Below are 24,758 nucleotides of genomic sequence, written 5' to 3'. Positions count from 1 at the left end.
TTCCTTCCGTTGGTTCACCCCCCTAATGGCCGACACGGCCGGTGCTGCGCTGATCTGAAGCCAGGAGCCAGGTTCCTCCTCCTGGTCTCCCATGTGGGTGCAGGAGCCCCAGCACTTGGGCCATCCTCCACTGCCTTCCTGGGCCACATCAGAGAGCTGGACTGGAAGAGCAGAACCGGGACTAGAACCCGGAGCCCATATGGGATGCCGGTGCCGCAGGCAGAGGATTAACCAAGTGAGCCATGGCGCTGGCCCCTGTTTGCAGGGTCTTTATTACTGATTCAATCTCCATATGAATTTGGACTTATTGTTCTGCCTCAGTGTTACATGTCTTCATGACTCATTTTGGTAGATTGTACGTGTCTAGGAATCTATCCATTTATTCTAGCTTTCCCAAATTGTTGGCACAAAGAGCTTTGTAGTGATTCCTGATGATCCTTACTATTTTTGTGGTATCTTTTATTACATTTTCTTTTTATCTCTGATTTCATTGATTTGGGTCTTCTTTCTCTTCTTTTTGAGTAGTTGGGTCAATGGTGTATTTATTTTGTTTATATCTTCCAAAAGCCAGCTCTTCATTTCACTGATCTTTTGTATTATTTTGTTGGTTTCAATTTTGTTTACTTCTTCTCTAATTTTAATTATTTCATTCCTCCTACCAATTTTGCATTTCGTTTGTTGTTTCTCTAGGTTCTTGCTTTGCATTGATAATTCATTTATTTGATGCTTTTCCTTTTTCTTAATGTAGGCACAAATTACTTTAAACTTCCTCTTTTTAAAAAAAGATTTATTTATTTATTTGAAAATCAGAGTAACACAGAGAAGAGAAGGAGATGCAGAGAGAGAGAGTTTATCCATCTGCTGATTTACTCCCCAGTTGGCTGCAATCACTGGAGCTGCACTGATCCAAAGCCAGGAGCCAGGAGCTTCTTCTGGGTCTCCCATGCGGGTGCAGGGGCCTAGGGACTTGGGCCATCTTCCATTGCTTTTCCAGGACATAGCAGAGGGCTGGATTAGAAGTGGAGCAGCCTGTACTTGAACCAGTGCCCATATGGGATGCCAACACTGCAGGAGGCAGCTTTACCTTCTACGCAACAGTGCTGGCCCCTAAACTTCCTCCTTTACACTGTTTTTGGTGTATCCAGTAAGTTTTTATATACTCTATTGTAGTCTTCAATCCTTTCTAGCACTTTTTTACATCTTTTTATTTCTTCTATGACCCACTGCTCTTTCAGGAACATGTTGTTAAGTCCCCATGTGCCTCATAGGTTCTAGAGATTCTTGAGTTGTTATTTCCAGCTTCATTCGATTGTTGTCAGAGAAAATCATGGTATGATTTCAGTTTTTTTTCAATTTCCTGATACTTGCTTTATGGCACAGAATATGGTCTATCCTAGAGAACATTCTATATACTGATGAGAAAAATGTATATTATGCAACTGTAGGTTGAAGAGTTCTGTAGATATAAGTTAGATCTTTTTGGTCTGTAATGTCTATTATCTCTGTAAGTTCTATGTTTATTTTCTCTCTAGTTGATCTGTCCGTTGATGAAAGTGAGCTGTTGAAGTCCCCCATCATTATTGTGTTGGAGTCTATGTCTCCCTATAGATCTGTTAACGTTTCTTTTCCATGGCCATGCACCCTGTAACTGAGTGCATATACATTTATTATAGTCACATGTTCTTGTTGAATTGATCCCTTAATCATTACATAGTGCCTTTCTCTGTGTCTTTTAATAGATTTGATGTTTAAAGTCTATTTTATCTGGCATTTGCATGGCTACACGAGTTAATTTTTGCTTTTCTTTAACATGGAATATCTTTTTCCACTCAGTCTGCATGCATTTTTGTTTGTAAGGGGTGTTTCTTACAGGCCACAAATAGATGGGTCTTGTTTCTAAATCCATTCAGCCGGTTTGTATTTTTTAACTGAAGAGCTGAGGACACTTATATCCAAGGTTACTATTGATAAGAAATGACTTGGTCCTGCCATTTTATACTCCTATTGCTTTCTTTAGATTTCCTTTGTACGTACTTCTGGAGACTTTCTGTCTTCAAAATCATTCTTTAGTATTTTTTAAAAGAACATATTTTGCTTTCTTATTTTTAAAAAAGTTTTATTTATTGATGTGAGAGGTCGAGTTACAGATAGAAAGATGAATAGATAGAGAGAAAGGTCTTCCACTCATTGGTTCACTCCCCAAATGGCCACAATGACTGGAGCTAGGCTGCTATGCAGCCAGGAGCCAGGAGCTACTATCAGGTTTCCCACATTGGTGCAAGGGCCCAAGCACTTGGGCCATACTCTACTGCTTTCTCAGGCCATTATCCAAGAGCTGGATTGGAAGTGGAGCAGCCAGAACTAGAACTAGCACCCATATGTGATGCAGGCAGAGGCTTATCCCACTACCCCACAGTGCCAGTCCCTTCATATTCTTTCATAATCACAACTGTCTTACTGTGTTTCTGTATAAAGCACATCCTTAAGCATCTTTTGTAAGACTGGATGAGTGCTGACAATTTCTTTCAATTTCTGTTTGCTTTATTTACCTTCATCCTTAAACATCTGGGTTAACATTGGACTATGTCTTTTCATTCTATCATAGCCTGTAGGGTTTCTGATGAGAAGTCAGCTATGAGTTTAATTGGGGGATTCTCTGAAAGTAATCTGGTATTTATCTCATGCATGTTTTAGAATCTGTTCTTTACGTTTTACTGTTGAAAGTTTGACTACAATGTGTCATGGTGAAGATCTTTTCTGGTTATATATATTAGGAGTTTTGTGTGCTTCCTGTACTTGGACATTCCTTTCTTTCTCCAATTTGGGTAAGTTTTTTGTAATTATTTAACTAAATAGATCTTGTAATCCATTTTCTCTTTCTACTCCTTCAGGAACTCCTATGTCCCGTATGTTGCGCCATTTGATAGTATCCCATAGATTTCCAACATTGTTTTTGAATATTCTAATTATTCCTTCTCCTTCCTCTTCTCCTTCTCCTTCTTCTTCTTTGGTATGCCTGATCAATTTCCAAAGATTTTTCTTCTAGCTCAGATATCCTTTCTTCTGCCTCACCAAGATCATTGTTAAAGCCTTCTACCACATTTTTATTTGATCTATTGAATTGTTCTTTTCTAATATTTCTTTTTGATTTCTCTTTAAAATCTCAATTTCATGGGAAATAATTCCATTCATGTCATGTATAAATTTATTTAATTTGTGAATTTGCTTTTTTAAAGATTTATTTATTTACTTCAAAGTCAGAGTTACACAGAGAGATGAGAGGCAGAGACAGAGAGAGGGAGAGAGAGAGAGAGAGAGGTCTTCCATCTAATGGTTCACTCCCCAATTGACTGCAACAGCTGGAGCTGTGCCGATTTGAAGCCAGGAGCCAGGAGCTTCTTCCGGATCTCCCATGCGAGTTCAGTGGCCAAAGGACTTGGTCCATCTTCTACTGCTTTCCCAGGCTATAGCACAGAGCTGGATCAGAAGTGGAGCATTCAAGACTAGAACCGGCTTCCATATGGGATGCTGGCACTTCAGACCAGGGTATTAACCCACTGTGCTACAGTTCTGGCAAAGTGCATTTGCGTCTGATTGCTTCTGAGTAAACCTATGATTAATCTTTTGAATGCCACTTCAGCCATTTCATGACTCTCTTAATCTTCACATCCTATATTGAAGCATTCTTGTATTCCTTGTTGGGTGGTGGGTCATGTTGTCTTCCCTATTCTTATTTCTTGAGTTTCTACATTTACATTTATTTTTAAGAATTTGTTGAGATAAGTATTTTTTTATCTGATGTCTTTTACCTTTGACCTATGTCTCTGTGACTTAGTGGAATGTCTGTTCTTCCATTGATTACTCAGGAGTGTGTGCTATGTTGGCTAGGGAACTTAGAAAGAACTTCTAAAATCAATCCCTTTCACAATAGTTGCAACAAAATTGAATACCTTGGAATAAATTTAACCAAGGATGTCAAAGATCTCTGTGATGAAAAGTACAAAACACTAAAAAAGAAATTGAAGAAGACACAGAAAATGAAAAATTCTTCCATGTTCATGGATTGGAAGAATCAACATCATCAAAATGTCCATATTACTGAAAGTAATTTACAGATTCAAGGTGATCCTAATCAAAATACCAAGGACATTCTTCTTAAATCTAGAAAAAATGACACTAAAATTTTCTGGAAACACGAGAGAATTTGCATAGCTAAATCAATCTTCAACAACACAAATACAGCTGGAGGAATCACAATACCAGATCTGAGGCACACTACAGGGCAGCTATAATCAAAATAGCTTCTACCAAAAAAAAAAAAAAAAAGACATGCAGATCAATTGAATAGAATAGAAACTCTAGAAATGAATCCACACATCTACAAAGGAGTTAAATTCAACCCCTGGAGCAAGGACAGTCTCTTCAACAAATAGTGCTGAGAAAACTGGATCTCTGGGTGCAAAAGTATAAAACAAGACCTCTACTTTACACCTTACACAAATCCCACTTAAAATGTATCAAAGATCTAAACCTAAAACCTGATACCATCAAATTATTAGAGAACATTAGGGAAATCAGACAAAACATTGGCATAAGCAAAGACTTCTTGAAAAAGTTCCCAGAAGCACAGGCCATCAAGGCCAAATTTGACAAGTGGATTACATAAAACTCAAAGCTTCTGCACTAAAAAAATTAATACTCAGCAAAGTAAGGATGCAATCAAAAGAACAGGAGAAAATATTTGCAAACTATGTAACTGAAAAAGGATTGATATCCAGAATCTATAAAGAGCTCAAGAAACGCAACAACAAATTATACAATCAAGCTAAGAAATGAGCAAAGAACTTGAACAGGCATTTTTCAAGAGAGGAAATTCAAATGGCCAACACACAGTTGAAAAATGCTCAGGATCAGTAGCCATCAGGGAAATGAAATTCAAAACCACAATGAAATTTCACATCATTCCATTTAGAACAGCTCTAACCAGAAATCAACAAACAACAAATGCTTCTGGATATGTGGGGAGAAAGATACCCTAATCCACTGCTGCTGGGACTGTAAACTGGTGCAGCCACTGTGGAAGACAATATGGAGATACCTCAGAAATCTCAGTATAGGTCTTCAATATGACCCAGCCATTCCACTTCTGGGAATTTACCCAAACATAAATGAACCAACTTATGAAAGATTTATCTGCATCCCCATGTTAACTGCAGCTCAATTCACAATAGCTAAGATATGGAATCTACTCAGATGTCCATTAACTGAAGATTCGATAAAGAAATTATGGCATATATACTATGGAATGCTACTCAGCAGTAAAAAAAAAATAAATAAAATCTTGTCTTTTCAACAAAATGGATGCAACTGGAAACCATTATTCTTAGTAAAACAAGCCAGTCCCCAAAAGCCAAATACCATATGTTCTCTCTGGTCTTTGGTAAGATACAGAGTAAATAAAAAGTAATCTATAGAAGTGAAATTGACAATTTGAAGTACGATGATTTTGAACATCCCTTTTCTCAACTGTTGAGGAACAGTGTTTTGTTGTTGTTCTTCATATTATTTGTTGAACTCTATACTTTGTATAAGGTTAATTTTATGAGTATAAAGTTAAATGAAAATACATCCTTATTAAAAAAATGGGAATAGGAGAGGAAGAAGGCAGGAGGATATGAGTGCAGGTGACAGGGAGTGTTGGGTGAGAGGAATCACTTTTTTCCTAAATTTGTATAAATGAAATACATGAAGTTTGTATTTATTAAATAAAATTCTAAAAAAGAATAATAATTTAAACAATCACTTTTAAAGCAGTTTGGAAATATGTTATTATGGACTCAATAAATGACTCCATAATACACAACAGCTCACTAACATATATGGCTTAGAATATTTCACATCTGTCTAAATGACACGTGTTCACAAGTGTGTCTATAACATGAAAACAATCCAAATTTCCATTGGAGAATACACAAATAACTTTTATCACATCTGTATATTCCTGTGATATTTTCTGTAGTTCAAATGACTAAGCTAGACTTATATCTATCAACACAGAAAACAGCATGACCATAATACTGAATCTAAAATCATAACAATGAACTTATTACAAAGGATTGCATTCCTGCACTGGTGGGTATTTTGTGCAGTGGTTGAGATGCCACTTGGGACGTCTGCATCTCCTATCAGAGTGCCTGGCTTGAGTCCTGATTCTGCTTCCAATTTCACCATAAAGCTAATGTGCATTCTGGGAGGCAGCAGGTACACGGGCCCCTGCAACTTCCAAGAGAAATGTAGATTGAATTCTGGCCTGCTGGCTTTATTTTGATGTAGTCAGAGGCATTGCAGCCATTTGTGTAGGAAATTGCCAGATAAAGATCGCTTTATAAATAAATAAATAAATAAATAAATTTTAAAATTACAGGACTATTAATGCATGAGAATATATGCAGTGTAGAGGCATTAAAATTAATCCAGTCACACTGAAAATTCCTCTGAAAGAAATAGCCTCACCATTGTAGCACAAAAACAGTGACTACCATTGTACTCAATGAAAGAGGATTTGAAAGGAAACACTTTACAAATGCTGATGAGTTTAACTGCATCCTATGCCATGTGATTTACATCAGTGTTGACAAATACTTATAAGAATTATTATTTCTGTAGGCAAAACAGGATCAGATCAATAAAGTGATGTGAGCTGTTCTGATTATCTTGCTTTATGTATGCAAAAACAAAAAAACATATGTTCTTAAAGACTGTTCCATACTCTAGGTTTCCAAGAAATTGCATAAATCAACTGTGCTAAAAATAAGGAGGATTATCCACACCAATTTGGGTCCACAGAAACAATCTGCCTCCACCCCATGAGTTACTTATGATTCAAAATCTATGCCAAATTTGATTTTCTTCAGACAAAGGGAAATGCCTAGAAAATAGCTAGAAATGTGTTACATATTGTTCCATCTATATCAATAACCACTTTATAATTGAATTATATAAATGCACCAATAAGATAAAGACTGTCAGAGTGTATGCAAAATATAAGACCCACCTATAGATTGTCTGCAAAAGTCCACATTTAAAAAATAAATACATAAAAATTAAAAGTAATGGGCAGGAGAAAAATATAGCATGCTAACACTTAAAAAACTGAATGACTTCTGGTTTCTTGTCCAATATTTGAGATGCTTGGAACTTATCACTCCATCCTAACTGTAAGTAAAAAGCTATTAAATAAACAGAAACATCACAACTCTTCTTGAATCTATCAGAGAATTGAGGTCACACAAAAAAATAGTTTTCCCCTAAAATCAGAGACAGACAGGCAGATGCTGAGAGTCAGAACTTATCAAATCAGAAAAACTTTACCCATAAGCAGAAACCTCTGTAAAATCCAGAACCAGGATAGCAAAATCACAACTTTAAATGAAAAACTACTTGCAAATCAATGTGGACAATCCCAGTTCTAAAGTCCAGTTGGTGCCAGGTTTTGGAGGGTCACCACGTCATTGTGAGTTTTACCTCAAGGATTTCCAGCCAGTTCTTCTGATGAAAATAAGGGCATGCTCCTTTACATTTCTTGCACAAAGCAAAGTATTCATTTGAAATGTATCAGAGAATTCTCATCTTCTTAACAAGCCTGCCCTCAAGGGAAACAATTTTACCAGAACCTAATCTATTATATTTGTTGTTGAAGCTGGTGTTGCTTTTTCCAAGCTCAGCTATCTTTACTGAAGGGTAATATGTGACAGCAGCCTCCTGCACCATTCTGTCTCACCTCAGGGAGGGCAATACTGAGAAGCACTGCTGAGATTCACGATCGAGGGACACAGTTATAGTAAAAGACTCAGAACTTGGCACAGCACTACAGATCATTTCCCCACCCTCCAGTTTATCAACACTGCTATAGGCTTATTTATTACATTTCCTTTCTTCCTGTCATCCAGTACATCAAGTCCAGCTTTCAAATATTGATGAACATTCTAAAAGGCAAACAAAGTACAGTTTAAAGAGTCAGAACATGCAGCAGAATCAAAGTTAAATATTGTAGAGCAGGTGGAATTATCAAGACAAAGAATTTAAAGAAACTATGATTGATAAGAGTTCTAATGGATAAAATAGACAATATGGGGACTAGCACTGTGGTGCAGCATGTTAAAGCCACAGCCTACAGAGACACATCCCATATGAGTGTTGGTTCAAGTCCGGCTGCTCCGTTTCTGATCTAGCTCCCTACTAATGTGCCTGGGACAGCAGCGGAGGATGGCCCAAGTCCTTGGGCCCGTGTACCCATATGGGAGACCTGGAAGAGGCTTCTGTCTCCTGGCTTCTGCTGGGCTCTGCTCCAGCTGTTGTGGCCATTTGGGAAGTGAACCAGCAAATGGAAGACTCTCTCTCTCTCTCTCCCTCTCTCTCTCTCTCTCTTTCTCCCTCTTTTTCTCTCTGTCTCTAAATCTCTCTGGAACTCTTCCAAATAAATTAAATAAATCTTTAAAAAATAGACAATATGCAAGAAGAAACTGACAATATAAGCAGATATGAAAGTTCTAAGATTAAAAATAAATAAATGCTAGAGAAAAAAATTAACAGAAATGAAGGATGCATTTTATAGGCTTGTTGGTAGTCTGAACACAATTGAAGGAAAAATATCACAGTCTGAGGACATGTCTAAAATAACTGCCAAACCAACAAAGAAAAAGGAAAAAAATGAAAAAAAAAAAAGAACACAATATACAAAAATGGTGGGCAACTCTAAATGATACAATATGCAGGTAATAGGAATACCACAAAAAAAAAAAAAGGAAAAAAGAATGAGAAAAAATATGTAAAGTGATAATGACTGGAAAACTCCTTAAATTAATGTCTGATACTAAACCACAGGTCCAGGAAACTCAGAGACCATCAAGCAGGATAAATGTGAAAACGTACCACACTTGTCAGGTGTGGTACAGAAAATGGTAAAAATCTAGTATGCCATTTTCAAACTGTAGAAAATCAAAGACACAGAAAAAATATTGAAAGAAACCAGATAACTTCTTTAGCTAGAAGAGATATACTTTAGCTATAAGGCAACAAAGATATGAATCACATTCCATTAATCCTCAGAAACTATATAAACAAGAAGACTGTTTAGTGTAATATGTAAAGTGTTGTCAGAAGAAAACACACACCTAGGATTTTATATGTTAGAAATTAGACTTCACATGCTCAAGCTCACTTGCCCCAAACGGCAGAGTTGGAAACATGCCAGGGGATTCCAATTCAATCCCATCAGGGAGGCATGTGCCAGTGCCATCTCACTGGTCCAGGTGATCAATTTCAGTTCACAGTTGATCATAATGATGGGCCTGGGAATCAAGGGGATCACGTAGGCAAGAGTGGTGTCTGCTAATACTAACTGGTAGAACAAAAAAGGGAGAGAGCGGTCCAGCATGAGAAGCGGATGCACAGCGGACTTGTGGAATGGCAGATGTCCTGAGCGGTGCTCTGGCCTCAGAATCAGCCCTGAAGGCATGTGGATCTGGCTCTAGAGCCCATAAGGGTGTTTTGGGCATGGAAAGCCAAGAACTCTGGCAAAAAAAAAAAAAAAAAAAAACCTAGGTGAAGGATCTCTGCGAGTGAGATCCCAGTGGAAGGAAAGGGCCATCAGGGAGGGCAGTGCCTTTCTCTGAAGGGAGGAGAGGGCTTTCACTTTGACTATGACCTTGTCTAAACATGATAAGAGTCGGTGAACTCAGGGGGCTTCCATGGCCTTGTCGGCTCATGACTGGAGCCTGAGGAGATTGCTGATGCCATAAACAGGAGTGTCAATTTGTTGGGTCGACAACAGGAGTCACTGTGCGCTTGCTCCTCATGTGGGATCTCGGTCCTTAATGTGCCATACATTGTGATTTAATGCTGTGACTGGTACTCAAACAGTATTTTTCACTTTGTGTTTCTGTGTGGGTGCAAAATCTTTGCTTAATGTATACTAAACTGATCTTCTGTATATAAGAGAAATGAAAATGAATCTCGATGTTAATGGAAGGGGAGAAGGAACGAGACAGGGCAGGGTTGCGGGTGGGAGGGAGGTTATGGGGTGGGGGAAGCCATTGTAATCCATAAGCTGTACTTTGGAAATTTATATTCATTAATTAAAAGTTAAAAAAAAGAAATTAGACTTCAAAAGTGAAAGATAAATGTGCACTTTCTAATTGTGAAAAGGCCTGTAATGAAATGTTAACAGAATTTCTTAAGAGAGAAAGAAAATGACATATGATGAAAACTCAGATCTGCCTAAAAAAAAAGGATATTGGAAAATGATTAATTAAGATTGTAATAACTAACCTCAGAGATAAAAGCTTGTTCAAAATAATAATAACCACAATGTATTTTATGATTATAAATTACATATAAGTGAAATGAAAAACTCAATGATATAAGGCATGAGATTGAGGAATGAGGACCTCTTTGTTAGCACAAGTTTTTGTACTCTGCGAAGAAGAATGGATTATTTGAAGTGGGCATCAGTTAGTGACGAATATATATTGAAAACTCTAGAATAAGCATTGAAAAGAGTAAAAAAGGTAATTCTGATATGATAAAAATGGAAAGACAATACAATATGTAAATAGTACAGTTAAAATGGAAAAAGCAGTAAAAGCATGGGAATCAAAAGTAGAACAAAGAGCAAATGATAATGAATAGAAAAATATAAAATACACTAGACATTAATAAAACATATCAATAATCAACATAATGTTAATAACCAAAAACACCAAGTGAAAAAGAGGGGCAATGGTTGCATGCTTGGTGAAGCTGACATCATTTGAGTTTGACAAATCCTTTAGGGGAGTTGAGTACTTTTAGTACCACTTCCACTCATTCCAATCTAGCTTCCTGATAATGTATACCCCAGGAGGCAGCAGATAATTGGCCTAAGTCCTCAGTTTCTCTGGGATACTGTGACTGAGTTCCAGGTTCCTTGCTTTACCTAGCCCAGCCCTTACTGTTACAATCAGAATTTGAGCAGTGAAATATCAGATAGACACCTCTCTCTCTCTCTCTCTCTCTTTCTCTCTTTCTCTCTCTCCCACTCTCTCTCATGCTCTGTGTGTGTGTTTGTGTGTGTGGCATTCAAATACAATGAAAATGAATAAGCAAAACTTTAAACAAACAAGAGACTTTCAGAGTTTATCAAAACACAATAACCGACTATATGTTTTCTATAAGAAACACGACTTAAATATAAGGAGATATATCATTAGAAATAAAGGGATGGAGAAACATGCACTGTTTGAATAATCAAAAGAAAAGTGGAATAGATCGATTATCTAAGACAGAGTATATTTCAGAGCATGTGAAATTGTCAGGAATAAAGAGAAGTATTATCATAAAGAGGTCAGTTATCTTAGATGGTATAGAAATCTTAAATAACTATGCATCTAACAACAAAACACAAAAATAAAATAGATACTAATTGATAGACCTAAAAAGAGAAACAGAACAATCAACAATGGCAGCTTGAATTTCAAAACCTTTCTTCCAGGAACGAACACATCTAGTAGGTATAAAATCCGTAGGATATGATTGAACTCAATAGCATCATTCGTCAACTAACTGAGCTTTATGAGTTTGTCATGCTAGCATTAGCAGGATACAAATTCTTCACAAGCTTAAATGGTACATTCACCAAGATAGAAAATATTTTAAAGTAAATAATTAATAATAACCTCCCCAAACATGAAGCAACATGCTTACTTGTTTAATTCTACCAAATGTTTCAGTAAGGTAGTACATTCACTTTCCAAAAGCTTTTCCAGAAAACAGAAATAGAGGAAATAGCTCATTATTTGAGTTTAATTATTTGGTAATACCAAAACCAGATAAACACACTACACAAAAATTTTCCATCAGTATTTCTCATAATATAGATGCCAAAAATTGCAAATAATAGCAGATCAAATTCAAGAATGTGTAAAAATAATTACACACAACAAACATGTGAAAGTCAAAAGTTTTTTATACATTGGAAAGTAAATTATTATGATCTTTCATATTGACAGACTAGCAAACAAAAATCATGTTATTCTACCAATGTATGCAGAAAAATCATTTGACAATATCCAATATTTCTTCATGATAAAAAATAAAGAAATCTCTCAGCTATGAATGAAATGACATTTCCTGTAATTGATAATATATTTTACAAGCAGCTTTAAACTATATCATACTTAATAGTAAGGATGTCCCCCTCATCACTGATTTTTTAACACAGTACTCGAAGCTAAATAAGAAGTATACAGATTATGAAGGAAGAAACAAACTTTTATTTGCAGATGACTTGATCATCTACGTAAAAATCCAAAGTAATTGAATAGATTGTTTCTGGAACTAATAAACATTATGGAAAGATTTCAGGATATTAGATTAATATATATCTAAAAGAAATTACTCTGTTAAATACAAGCAAAGATCAGGAGAATTCGAAATTTATGACACAATACCATGGATCTTAGTACCTCCAAACAGAAATACTTGGGCATAAAAAAATTCACATCTATATAGGAAAACTGCAAGACTGTAATGATTAAGCTTGAAAAAATGGAGTAAACATCAATGGGTATTTTCATGCTTATGCATAGAAAACTGAATATGTTTAGGATACCAATTGTTTGCAACTTAATTTATAGATCTAACATCATAAGATCATATATTTTTAAAATACCAAACAGAGATTGTAAAGCTAAGTTGGAGAAGCAATGGATTCATAATAACCAAGACAACACTGAAGAACAATTTCAGAGGATGAGCAATATCCGACTTTGTGACTTACCATGCAGCAATAGTAATCAAGAAAGGGTGGCACTGTTAGAAAAAGAAATGGATGGATATATCAATGGAACAGAAGAATGAGTTCAGAAATAGATCCATAAATATATAGAGTCAGCAAAGTTATTCAAAGAAGAAAAAATAATCTCCAACAAATGGCAATGGGAAACCTGGACATCCATATTCAAAAAAAGTAACCAAAGTTAGAGACCATACACATCCTTCACACAAATTAACTCAAAATGGATAATAATCTTAAATATAAAATAGAAGTCTATTTTATTTAAAAAAATAATATTGAAATCTCTGTTATTTTTAAAATAACATAGGAGAAAATCTAGGTGACTTGGATTTGGTGCTGACATTTATTATACATCATCAAAAGCATGATTTAGGAAAGAAATAGCTTAAAAGTTGGACTTCAGTAACATTAAAATCTTTTGCTCTGTGACAGACAATCTAAATGTGAAGAAAAGTCAAAGATTGAGGAAAAATATTTACAAAAGACCTATCCTGTCTCTTTGATTCAAAAGTAAAAAGAAGGAAAGAAGCAAGCAAGAAAAAGAAAAATGAGGGGAAAATGACTTAAGATACCACTTCAAAGTCATTGGTATGAGACAAATGAGAAACATCCACAGGAACTGTTTTAAGGGTGTGTAGTAACAAGAAGTTCTGTTCATTGTGGGAAGGAATGCAAGATGATACAACTACATTTCAACTGTTTTTTTTTGTTTTTTTGTTTTTTTTTTTTTTAGCAAAGCTAGACATACTTTTACCATAGGACCAATCAAGCTTAATTGTTGATTTATTCCAGCGAATGAAAACAGTATCTGCACAAAAACCTACATATAAATCTTTATTACAGCTATCTTTCTAATAGCCAATACTTAGAATAAACCAAGTTGTCTTTCAATAGGGATATGGATAAATAAACAATAGTACATCCATTCAATAGAATTTTATTCAGCAATAAATTAAAATAACCTATCAAGTCATTCGAAGAGGAACCCTAGTAGCATAGAACCACGTAAATAAAACAAGTATGAGAAGGCTCCACACATAAAATTCTAACTTTATGTCAATCAGAGAGAGCAGTGCTCAGAGGGCAACAATATCAATGGTGCTACTGCTTGGGGAAAGGAGCAGAGGTGTAAGTTGTGGGGCACACAGGATTTTTAGGACAGTGACACTATTGTGTGTGATACAATAATTGTCAAATATGACATTACACTTTTGGGAAACTAGAAAACTACAACACAGAATCAAACCTGAGGCTACTTATGAATTTTAGCTAATAGTAACATATTAATGTAATTTCATCAGTTTTAACAAATACTCCATACCAGGGACCAGCAATATGGCACAGTGGTCTAATCCTCTACCTGCAGGACCATCATTCCATGTGGGTGCTGGTTTGTATCCTGGCTGCTCCTGTTCTGATCTAGCTCTCTACTATGGCCTGGGAAAGCAGTGGAAGATGGCCCAAGTGCTTGGGCCCTTGCACAAATGAGAGAGACCCGGGAAGAAGCTCCTTGCTCCTGGCTTCAGATCAGTCCACCTCTGACCGTTGTGGCCATTTGGAGAGTGAACCAGTGGATGGAAGACCTTTCTCTCTGTCTGTCACTCTCTGTCTGTAAGTCTGCCTCTCAAATAAATAAATAAAATCTTTAAAAAATACTCCAAAGCAATGCAAGATGTTAATAACATAAAACTTCATTGATAGGAAACAGGAGGAATATGGGACTTAATGCATTTTCTCTTCATTTTGCTTAAAATAAAATTTCACTAAAAATTAAAGCTTATAAATGAGAAAAAGTATTTTAATGAACTACAAACAATGTAATTTAACATTTAGTTGAGTTATACACAACCTGCAATTTATTTTGGTAAGAAAAAATGCTTGTAAAATTGATTTTATTTATGAAAAATAGTAACAGGTGAATTAAAGTATTTGATGCAGTGTAGTTAGGTTGCTTTCTGAATTTGGAAAAAATACTGTTCTGAACTGACTTTTCCATATTCTATCCTTCCAGCTATAGCATAAATCTCCTGATTTAAATATAAAAAAGATCACTTAAACCACCTGAATCAACAGGAAAAAAATCTACCAGCTCCATGAATTATTTAGGATTCAGTATCAATGCAAAACTTTTACTTTTGAGAATTGCATCTTAACTGAAAATATTTCCTGAAGGTTTATTAAATGTATGAAATATGATTTTGAAGTGATAAACTTGCTATTTAGAAGGCAAAAATGGAAAGAACATTTTATAGAGAAGTTTCTTTAGCATAGTAGTAAGTGGATATCTGATACAATCTCTTGTTTTTTTTTTTCCATGCCTGAAAAGTTGGATAGTAACAAGTAAGAAGGGCTAAAATTTTACAAACTATAACTAAGACAGAAATAAGCCTAGTTAATGCAAGAGAATTTTTTAAAAAATTTAAATTTAGTTCTATTTTTCTGATACTTTTTTCATGGTACTGTAATATTAATTAATAAAAGAACAGACTCAATATAGTTCATAAAGAGATCAATAAGTATAAAGTAAAAAGATCTTAGTTTTGCAGTAATTTAGGCAAGATCTATAAACTATAATAAAGTGGAAAGATGAGCATTTCACCTATACAGTAAATTTTAAAATAATCATAGATCATTAAAACTACAGTAGTATAACATTCTTAATGATTGGTTTGACAAAGGTATAAAACACATTTGACAAAAATATATTTGCAAAAATGCTCACAAACAAAGGCAATTCTGTCTTGTTTTTGTTTTTTATTTTTCTTTTCTAATTTTATTTCCTCATATAATGGAGACTATGTGATATTTGTCTTCTGTGCCTGACTTATTTTAGTCAACTTGATGTTCTCCAAGTTCATCCATTTTTATGTAAATGGTAGAATTTCATTCCTTTTTATAACAAATTAAATTTCATTATGTATATGTGTGTGTGTGCGTGTATCACTTCTCTCTCTGGGTGTATCACATTTTCTTTATCCATTTTCTCTCTCCATTCATCTGATGATTGACATCATGTGGTCCTGCAATCTCACACTTTATATATCCAAAGTATATGAAAATGTTGTATCAAAGAGATACCTACACCATCATGCTTAAAAAAACACTGCTCACAATAACAAAAATATGGAATCAAAAGATTTTGGAAGACTGTAATTAATGTAGTTTAAGAAATGGAATGAGGAGCTGGCTCTGTGGCATAGTGGGTTAAGCTGCCAGCATCCTTATGGGTGCCATTTCAAGTACCAGATGCTCCACTTCTGATCTGCCTCCCTCTAATGCACCTGGGAAACCAGCAGGAGATGTCCCAAGTGCTAGGCTCCCTGCACCTATATTGGAGACCCATATGAATCTCCTGGCTCCTAGCTTCCAACTAGCCTAGCTGTTGCAGCCATTTGGGGAGTGAACCAGAAGATGAAAGATCTCTCTCTGTTTCTCCCACCCCCCCTCTCTCTGTAACTCTGTCTTTAAAATAAATAAAATAAACCTTTTAATAAAAGAAATGATATGAGACATGGTATACTTATACCTAATCTTGAGATAATATAAACTTTAAGTATGAGTTTCAAGAAAAAAGAAGATGTACTTCAAAAGGGCAGAAAATATAGAACAAGCATTTGAACAACAAATGTGATTATTGCTAAAATGGATACTGTTTCACCTCACCACAGTTAGAAGCATCCAAAAATAAAAAAAAAATGACAAATGATGGTGAACATGTGGGAAAAATGTACCATAATGACTGTTGGTGGGAATGTAAATTAGTACAACCTCTGTGGAAGACAGTATGGAGATTCCTCAGAAATCTGAAAATAGCTCTAATATATAACCCAGCATTTTGATTCCTGGGAATTTACCCAAAGGAAATAAAATAAACATATGAAAGAGTTATCTGTATTCCTGTGTTTATAACAGCTCAACTCACAAGAGCTTAGATAAGAAATCAGCCCAGATGTCCATCTACTGTTGAGTGGATAAAGAAATTGTGTTATATAAATGACAGAATACTACTTAGTTGTAAAAAGTTGTAAAAATGAAATCTTGTCTTTTGTAACTAAATGGATATAACTGGAGATCATTATGCTTAGTGAGGTAGTTCCAAAAAGACAAATATCCTTCTTTCCCTGATTTGTGGTAATATACAGAGCAGGAAAAATGTAATGTATATGAATAACATTGACATTGAGATTTGAATATTGTTTATAGTCCTTGTCTATACTTTTGAAGGACAGTGTTATTCTACTTGTTAAATCTTTATTCACTGGAGGGTTAAGTTGTGATTATGAAGTAAATTGAAAGTGTATCAATTTATAATTAAAAGAAAAATAAGAAAAGAAGGAGAAAAGAGGGAGCTAGTTAGTGAGTGATGGAGGAGGGGAGGCTTCCAAGGTTGCAGAATAGGGTGGGAGCTTACTGCTCTAGTATAGGAGAAAGTAGTTTAAAAAAAGTGGAGAGAGTGCAGGCTCTTGGAAGAGCTAGGGAGAAAATGGCAGAGGTAACTCTAAATAAATTAGAGGGACACAGTGGACCTATGTGGAGAGTGTGACACCCACAACTCAGGACTCCAGCAGCCAAGAGTTTCTGCATGAGCATTGGAAAGTAAGGTGAGACAAGACTGTAGCAGCCCAAGCAACTGGCAATAAAGCTGCAGGAAGAGCCTAAAGGGAATCCAGCTTGGAGTCCCCTGGGAATAGTGTACCTGCAAAACTAGAGGGGGGAAAGAAAGCAAGGGTATATTTCTTTCTGCCCAACCACCTTGCAATAGTGTCTTGTATCAAGTTGATAAGCAGGGGCCATTTGGGACATATGTAACAGTTGTGCCAGCTTGTGTCTGTACCCAGCAATGAGCCAAGTCAAAACTCCTGACTCTGGTGGGGAAAACTAACAGTTGGCTGGGTGATTATGACTGTGGGAGGCTTATGTGTTGGGACTGTGAAATAACTGAGGCTGTGTGGAAGGGCTTATGGTGTGGCTGGGACTTTGGGCAGTCACTGTGGGAGACTCCATACACTCAGGGATCCCTGGTTACCTGGTGAGGGACATTGCTGGGGAATCTGAGCTTAAACTGAGTACTGCACAGATCCTTTGTGTGGTCCTTGGAGCAGAGCAGACAAATATTATATCCACTGGGGCTAGGGCTCAGGCACAGCACTCTTTTGAGGAGAGAAGCTCAGCTAAATAGAACAAACCTCCCCTCTGAATAAAAAAAAATAAGATTTACCACACCAAACCTGGATGTGTTACCTTAGACATACCCCTCACCCTGGAGAACTGAACAGAGCTTCCTTGCCACAGCATCCACAAACCTGCAGACAATCACTGAAAGCAGACATTCCACTTATCTACAGAGGCATAGTACAAAGATAAAAGCTGCCATAGTGCATAAAGAAGAAACCAATGAGTATCTCCACAAATGCTGAATAACAAACTCAATTCAAAAAACAAGAATAAAGAAGACAACATGATGCCCCCAAAACAACACAACACTTCAATACTAGATTGTGAAGATGATGAAACTGAAGAAATTCCAGGGATAGAGTTAAAAAAATTGATCATAAGATTACACAAAAGTAGTCAGAAGCAAATGCACAAGCTACTGAAATCCATATATGACATGAAAGAAAATTTTCCCACAAAATTGAGAACTTAAAGAGAAATCAAAATGAAAGGAAGAACTCAATAGAGCAAATAAAAAAATGCAGTGGAAAGGCTTAACAACTGAATCAATGAAGCAGAAGAAAGAACACAGGAAATTATACACTCAGACCAAAAAAAGAAAAGGGAATTAGAAAATTAGAAAACATTGTTGGTAATCTACAGGATACTATCAAATGACCCAACATCCAAGTTCTAGGAGTTCCTGAAAGTGTGAAAAGAGCGAAAGGATTAGAAGGCTTTTTTTTAATGAAATATTAACAGAAAACTTCCCTAATATGAAGAAAGAAAGGGACATCCAAGTACAGGAAGCACATAAAACCCCAAATAGACATGACCAGAAAAGATTTTCACCATGACACATTGTAATCAAACTCCCCACAGTAAAACATAAAGAAAATATTGTAAAATGTGTATGAGAGAAATGTCAGATTATTTTAGAGGATCTTCAGTTAGACTCACAGTGGACTTCTCATCAGAAACCCTACAGGCTAGGAGAGAATGGCAAGATTTATTCCAAGTCTTACAGGAAAAAACTCTCAACCCAGAATACTAGAAAGTGCAAAGCTCTAATTTATGAATGAAGATGAAATAAAGACCTTCCATAAAAACATAAATTGAAAGATATAAGACCACTGGTCAAGACTTGCAAAAGAGGTTTAAGGATGTGCTGCACACAGAAACATAGAAGTTTGGCCATCAGTAAAAAAGAAAGTAAAGGAAGAAAATCTCTCAAAGTACAAAGGAAATCCAAAGCAAAAAAATAGGAATATATTTGGGAAAATGACAGGACAATGTTGTTACTTATTAGTCACCTTGAATGCAAATGGCTTTAACTCTTCAGGTAAAAGACACAAACTGGCTGACAGTATTAAAAAACAAAACTCATCTACTTGCTGCCTACTACAAACATATCTCACCAACAAAGATGCTCACAGACTGAAACTGCAAGGGTGGAAAAAGATATGCCATGCCAACAAACCAAAAAAGAGTTGAGGTAGCCATTGTAATATCAAAGTAGTCTTTAACACAACAACTGTTAAAGCAAAGAAGGGTGCTATGTAATGATTAAGGGATCAATTCACCAGGAAGATGCCACTGATATAAATGTACATGCACCTAATTACAGAGCTTCTGGCTGTTTAAAAGAAATGTTAAAGGATCTAAAGGGAAACATAGACTCAAATACAATAGTAATGGAGAACTTCAGTACCCCACTTTCAGCAATAACAGATCAACCAGACAGAAAATCAGCGAGGAAACAATAGTTAATTGACAGTAAAGATCGCATTGATCTAACAGATCCCAACAGAACTTTTAATCCTACAGTGGCAGAATATACATTCTTCTCTCCAGTGTACAGAACTTTCTCTAGGATTGACCACGTACTAGGCCATAAAGCAAGTCTCAGCAAATTAAAAAAAAAAAATCAAAATCATACCACACATCTTCTAGAACCAAAATGCAATGAAGCTGTAAACCAGCAACTCAGGAATCTATAGAATATATGCAAATACATGGGTGCTGAACAACATGCTTCTAAATGAACAGTAAATCATAGAAGAAATCAAAAAGAAATTAAAAAATTTCTGAAAATAAATGAGGATGCAAATACCACATACCCAAATTTAAGTAATACAGCAAAAGCAGTGTTAAGAGGAAAGTTTATAGCATTTCATGCCTACGTCAAAAAATAGAAAGGCACCAAATATATGAGCTATCAATGCATCTCAAGGATCTAGGAAAACATCTGCAGACCTAACCCAAAACTAGTGAGAGAAAAGAAATAATAAAAATTAGAGAATAAATCAATAAAATTGGAAAAAATACAAAAGAAAGTAAACTTAAAAGTTTTTTTTTGAAAAAATAAACAAAATTGATAAACCATTGGCCCAACTAACCAAAAAAAGGAGAGAGAAGACCCAAATCAATAAAATTAGAGATGAAAAAGGAAATGTAACAACAGACATCACATAAATAAAAAGAATCATCAGAAATTACTACAAAGAGCTGTATGCAAAAAAACTGGGGAACCTAGAAGAAGCTAGATACATACAAGATACCTAAATTGAGTCAGGAAGACATAAAAACCCGAAACAGACCCATAACCAAGAGAAATTGAATCAGTAATAAAGACCCTCCCAACAAAGAAAAGCCAAGGACGAGATGGCTTCACTGCTGAATTCTACCACATATTTAAAGAAAAACTAACTCCAACTCTTTTCAAGTTATTCAGAAGAATTGAAAGGGAGTGAATCTTCCTAAATTCTTTCTATGAAGCTACTATCACCTTCATTCCTAAACCTGAAAAATAAGCAACAGAGAAAGATAACTACAGACCAATTTCCCTGATGAATATTGATGCAGAAATCCTCAACAAATTCTAGCCAATCGAATTCACCAACACATCAGAAAGATCATCCACCCAGACCAAGTGGGATTTATCACTGGTATGCAGAGATGATTCAACATTCTCAAATCATTGTGAAACATCACATGGACAAACTGAAGGGAAAAAGCCATATGGTTATCTTAATAGATCTAGAGAAAACATTTGATAAAATACAACATCCTTTCATGATGAAAAATCTAAGCAAAGTGGGTATAGTACAAACATTCCTCAACACAATCAAGAAAATTTATGGCAAATTCATGGCCAGCATCCTATTGAATGGGGAAAAGTTGAAAGCATTCCTGCTGAAATCTGGTACCAGACAAGGATGCCCAATCTCACCATTGCTATTCAATATTTTCCTGGAAGTTATAGCCAGAGCCATTAGGCAGGGAAAAAAAATCAAAGGGATACAAATCAGGAAGGAGGAAGTCAAACTATACTATCCTTATGTGCAGATGACATAATTCTACAGATCAGGGATCAAAGACTCCACCAGGAGAATATTGGAACTCATAGAAGAGTTGGGTAAATTAGCAGGATATAAAATCAATACACAAAAAAAACAACAGCTTTTCTATACACAGACAATGTCAAGGCTGAGATTAAATTTCTAAGATCAATTACATTCACAATAGCTATAAAAATCAAAGACTTTGGAATAAATTTAACCAAGGATGTCAAAGATCTCTATGATTAGAATTACAAAACATTAAAGAAAGAAATAGGAGATTAAAAAATGGAAAAATTTTCCATGTTCATGGATTGGAAGAATCAATATTATCAAAATGTCCATTCTTCCCAAAACAATTTACAAATTCTATGTTATATCAATCAAAATATCAAAGACAGTCTTCTCAGATATAGAAAAAATGTTGCTGAAATTCATAAAGAAACATGGGAACCTTGAATAGCTAAGACAATTTATACAAGGGAAACAAAGCCAGAGGCATCACAATACCAGATTTCAAGGCATACTAGAAGGTAGCTATAATCAAAACAGTCTGATACTGGTACAAAAATAAATGGGTAGACCAATGGAATAGAATAAAAATGCCAGAAATCAATCAATGCATCTACAACCAACTTACATTTGACCAAGTAGCTAAAGCCAATCCCTGGAGCAAGGACAGTCTCTTCAACAAATGCTGCTGGGAAAACTGAATTTCCAGATGCAAAAGTATGAAGACCCCTTCCTTATACCTTACACAAAAATCTACTCAACATGGTTTAAAAATCTAAATCTATGACCTGACACCATCAAATTATTAGAGAACACTGGGGAAACACTGCAAGATATTGGCACAAGGAAAGATTTCTTGGAAAAGACCCAGGCAGAGGCAATCAAAGCCACAATAAATAAATGGGATTACATCAAATTGAGAAGTTGATGTACTGTGAAGGAAACACTCAAGAAAGTGAAGATGCAACCGACAGAATGGGAGAAATTATTTGCAAACTCTGCAACTGATAAAGGATTAATAATCAGAATATTGTAATCCATAAACTGTACTTTGGAAATTTATATTTACTAAATAAAAGTTTAAAAAAAAGAAATACAAAATTATAAAAAAAAAAACCAAACTCCACAACAAATCAAAGAAACTGGTTAAAATGGACATAGGATGACTTAAACAGATATTTTTCAAAAGAGGAAGTCCAAATGGCCAACAGACACATGAAAAAATGATCAGCATCACTAGCCATCAGGGAAATGTAAATCAAAACTATAATGAGGTTTCATCTCACCCCTGTTAGAATGGCTTGCACACAGAAATGAACAAACAACAAATGCTGGCAAAGATGTGGGGAAAAAAGTACCCTAATCAACTTTTAGTGGGAATGTAAACTGGTAAGCTGCTATAAAAAACAGTATAGAGGTACCTCAGAAATCAAAGATAGATTTACCATATGACCCAGCCATCCCACTCCAGGGAATTGATGCAAGGGAATTGAAATCAGTAAATAAAGGAGTTATCTGCACCCCCATGTTTATTGCAGATCAATTCACAGTGGCTAAGACAAGGAATGAAACCAAATACCTGTCAAATATATACTGGATAAAGAAATTATGGGATAAGTACACTATAGAATGCTACTCAGTGGTAAAAATAAATGAAATCTAGTCATTTACAATGAAATGAATTAATATGGAAAGCATCATACTTAGTGAAATAAGAAAGTCCCAAAGGAACAGATACCCTATATTCTCTCTGATCTGTGAGAACTAATAGTGCACCTAAAACAAAATCTGAAGTGAAATTGATACTTCGTGAGGGGATGAGTTGAGTGGCCCTTGTCCAGACTGTTGAGAAACAGATTTTTTATACTATTTGTTGAACTCTTTACTTAACAGAGAATCAAATGTATGTGTATAAAGTCAATTAAGAATGGATCTTATTTAAAAAGAACAGTGGGAATAAGAGAGGGAGAGAACATTGATAACTGTAAAGCTATGTATTTCTATGTACATTCCTGCTGACTCACTTCTAAGAATACAGCTTAAAAACTTGCCATGGGGCCCTAAATCCCATTAAGCTGGGTGCTAAAAATGTCATTTTAATTGTTAAAGTGAACATATAGATAGGATTAAGTGTTAAAGTGATCATATAAATACTATAAAGTGTCTGGTGATAATAATAGATAGAATTAAGGAGAGGATGTTCCAAAATTGGAAGCAGTCCACATAGCAGACTCATATAATGACAATCACTTTATGTAGCAATCTGACCTCAGAATCAGCCCTTAATGCATCCTTGTCTGGCTGAAAAGCCCACAAGAGCATTTTAGGAATGGAAAGCAAAGACACTGTGGCAAAAATTGTTCTACAGGATCTCTGTGCAGTGAGACCCCAGTGGAAAGAAGTGGCTATCAAAGTGTTATGTTCTTTTCTCTGCAGGGAGGAGAGAACTTCTCCTTTGCTTATGGCCTTGTTTAAATACTGACAAAGTTTATGGATTCAAAAGACTTCAATAGCCTAGATAGCTCATATCAAGAGCCTTGGGTGATAACTGACGCCATACAAAGAGTGTTAATTGTTCAATTAACAACTGGAGTCACTGTGCACTAACTCCCCATACACGACCTCTTTTCTTAATGAGTTGTATTATGAGAATTAAGTGTATAACTTGCTCTCAAGCAGTTTATGTGTGTGTGTGCACAGTTTTGAAATCTTTACTTGGTATAGAGTTGGTCTTCTGTGTACAAAGTTAATTGAAAATGAATCTTAATGGAGAATGGGACTGGGAAGGGGAGAAGGAGGAAGAGATGTGGGAGTGTGTGTGGTAGGGCAAGTATAGTGGGAAGAATAACTATATTCCTAAAGGTGTACTTATGAAATTTGTATTCAATAAATAAAATGGGAAAACCGTATATATAAAACACATGAAACATTTCCTTTATATACATAAAAAGCAAAAATAATTCAAAGATAAAAATGATTCCTCTATGTCAGAGAAAAATAATCTTATTTTGTCTAAGCTATTAAAACAATCAATAAAATAAATCCTTAGCATGCCCCTGGCTAAATATTTTAAAAGCAATATATGCATACATATATACATGTTTATTTATTCATTTATTTATTTGAGAAACAGAGAGAAAGCAAAAGGTTAGAGAGAGAGAGAGAGAGAGAGAGAGAGAGATGGCTACGGCTAAGAAAAGCTGAAGCCAGGAGTAAGAAACTCCATGCAGGTCTCCCACATGAGTGTCAGAGGTCTCAGTCCTAGAGTCATCTGTTGACTGCAGATTGGAGCTGGGGAAGCACGAAGCCAGGAGCTTCAAATACAGTCAAGGTCCCTCATGTGGATTGCAGGAACCCAACTAATCAGAGCCATCATCACTGCTTCCCAGGTAGCTTGTGTCAGGAATGTGAATTGG

At 35.6% G+C, this 24,758-nt stretch overlaps 1 protein-coding gene across 6 annotated transcripts in view; it reads right to left on the bottom strand.

The window, feature by feature from the left end:
• The window catches only part of SNTG1 (syntrophin gamma 1), a 918,312-nt gene that overhangs the window by 424,527 nt on the left and 469,027 nt on the right, over positions 1-24,758 (bottom strand). For 2 of the 6 annotated variants that reach the window (XM_089335216.1, XM_070076592.2), the window contains one exon: positions 12,818-12,849. The exons of the other annotated variants lie outside the window; for them this stretch is intronic. The gene's annotated coding sequence lies outside the window, so the exon portion shown is untranslated. The remainder of the gene's footprint in view (positions 1-12,817; positions 12,850-24,758) is intronic. 6 annotated transcript variants of the gene reach the window in all.

Source organism: Oryctolagus cuniculus, chromosome 6 (assembly GCF_051225735.1).
Source record: "Oryctolagus cuniculus isolate XC-2025 breed Fujian yellow rabbit chromosome 6, ASM5122573v1, whole genome shotgun sequence".
Classification (NCBI taxonomy): domain Eukaryota; kingdom Metazoa; phylum Chordata; class Mammalia; order Lagomorpha; family Leporidae; genus Oryctolagus; species Oryctolagus cuniculus.
The sequence above is the reverse complement of the archived record's forward strand: the minus strand, read 5'-3'. Positions and strand labels throughout refer to the sequence as shown.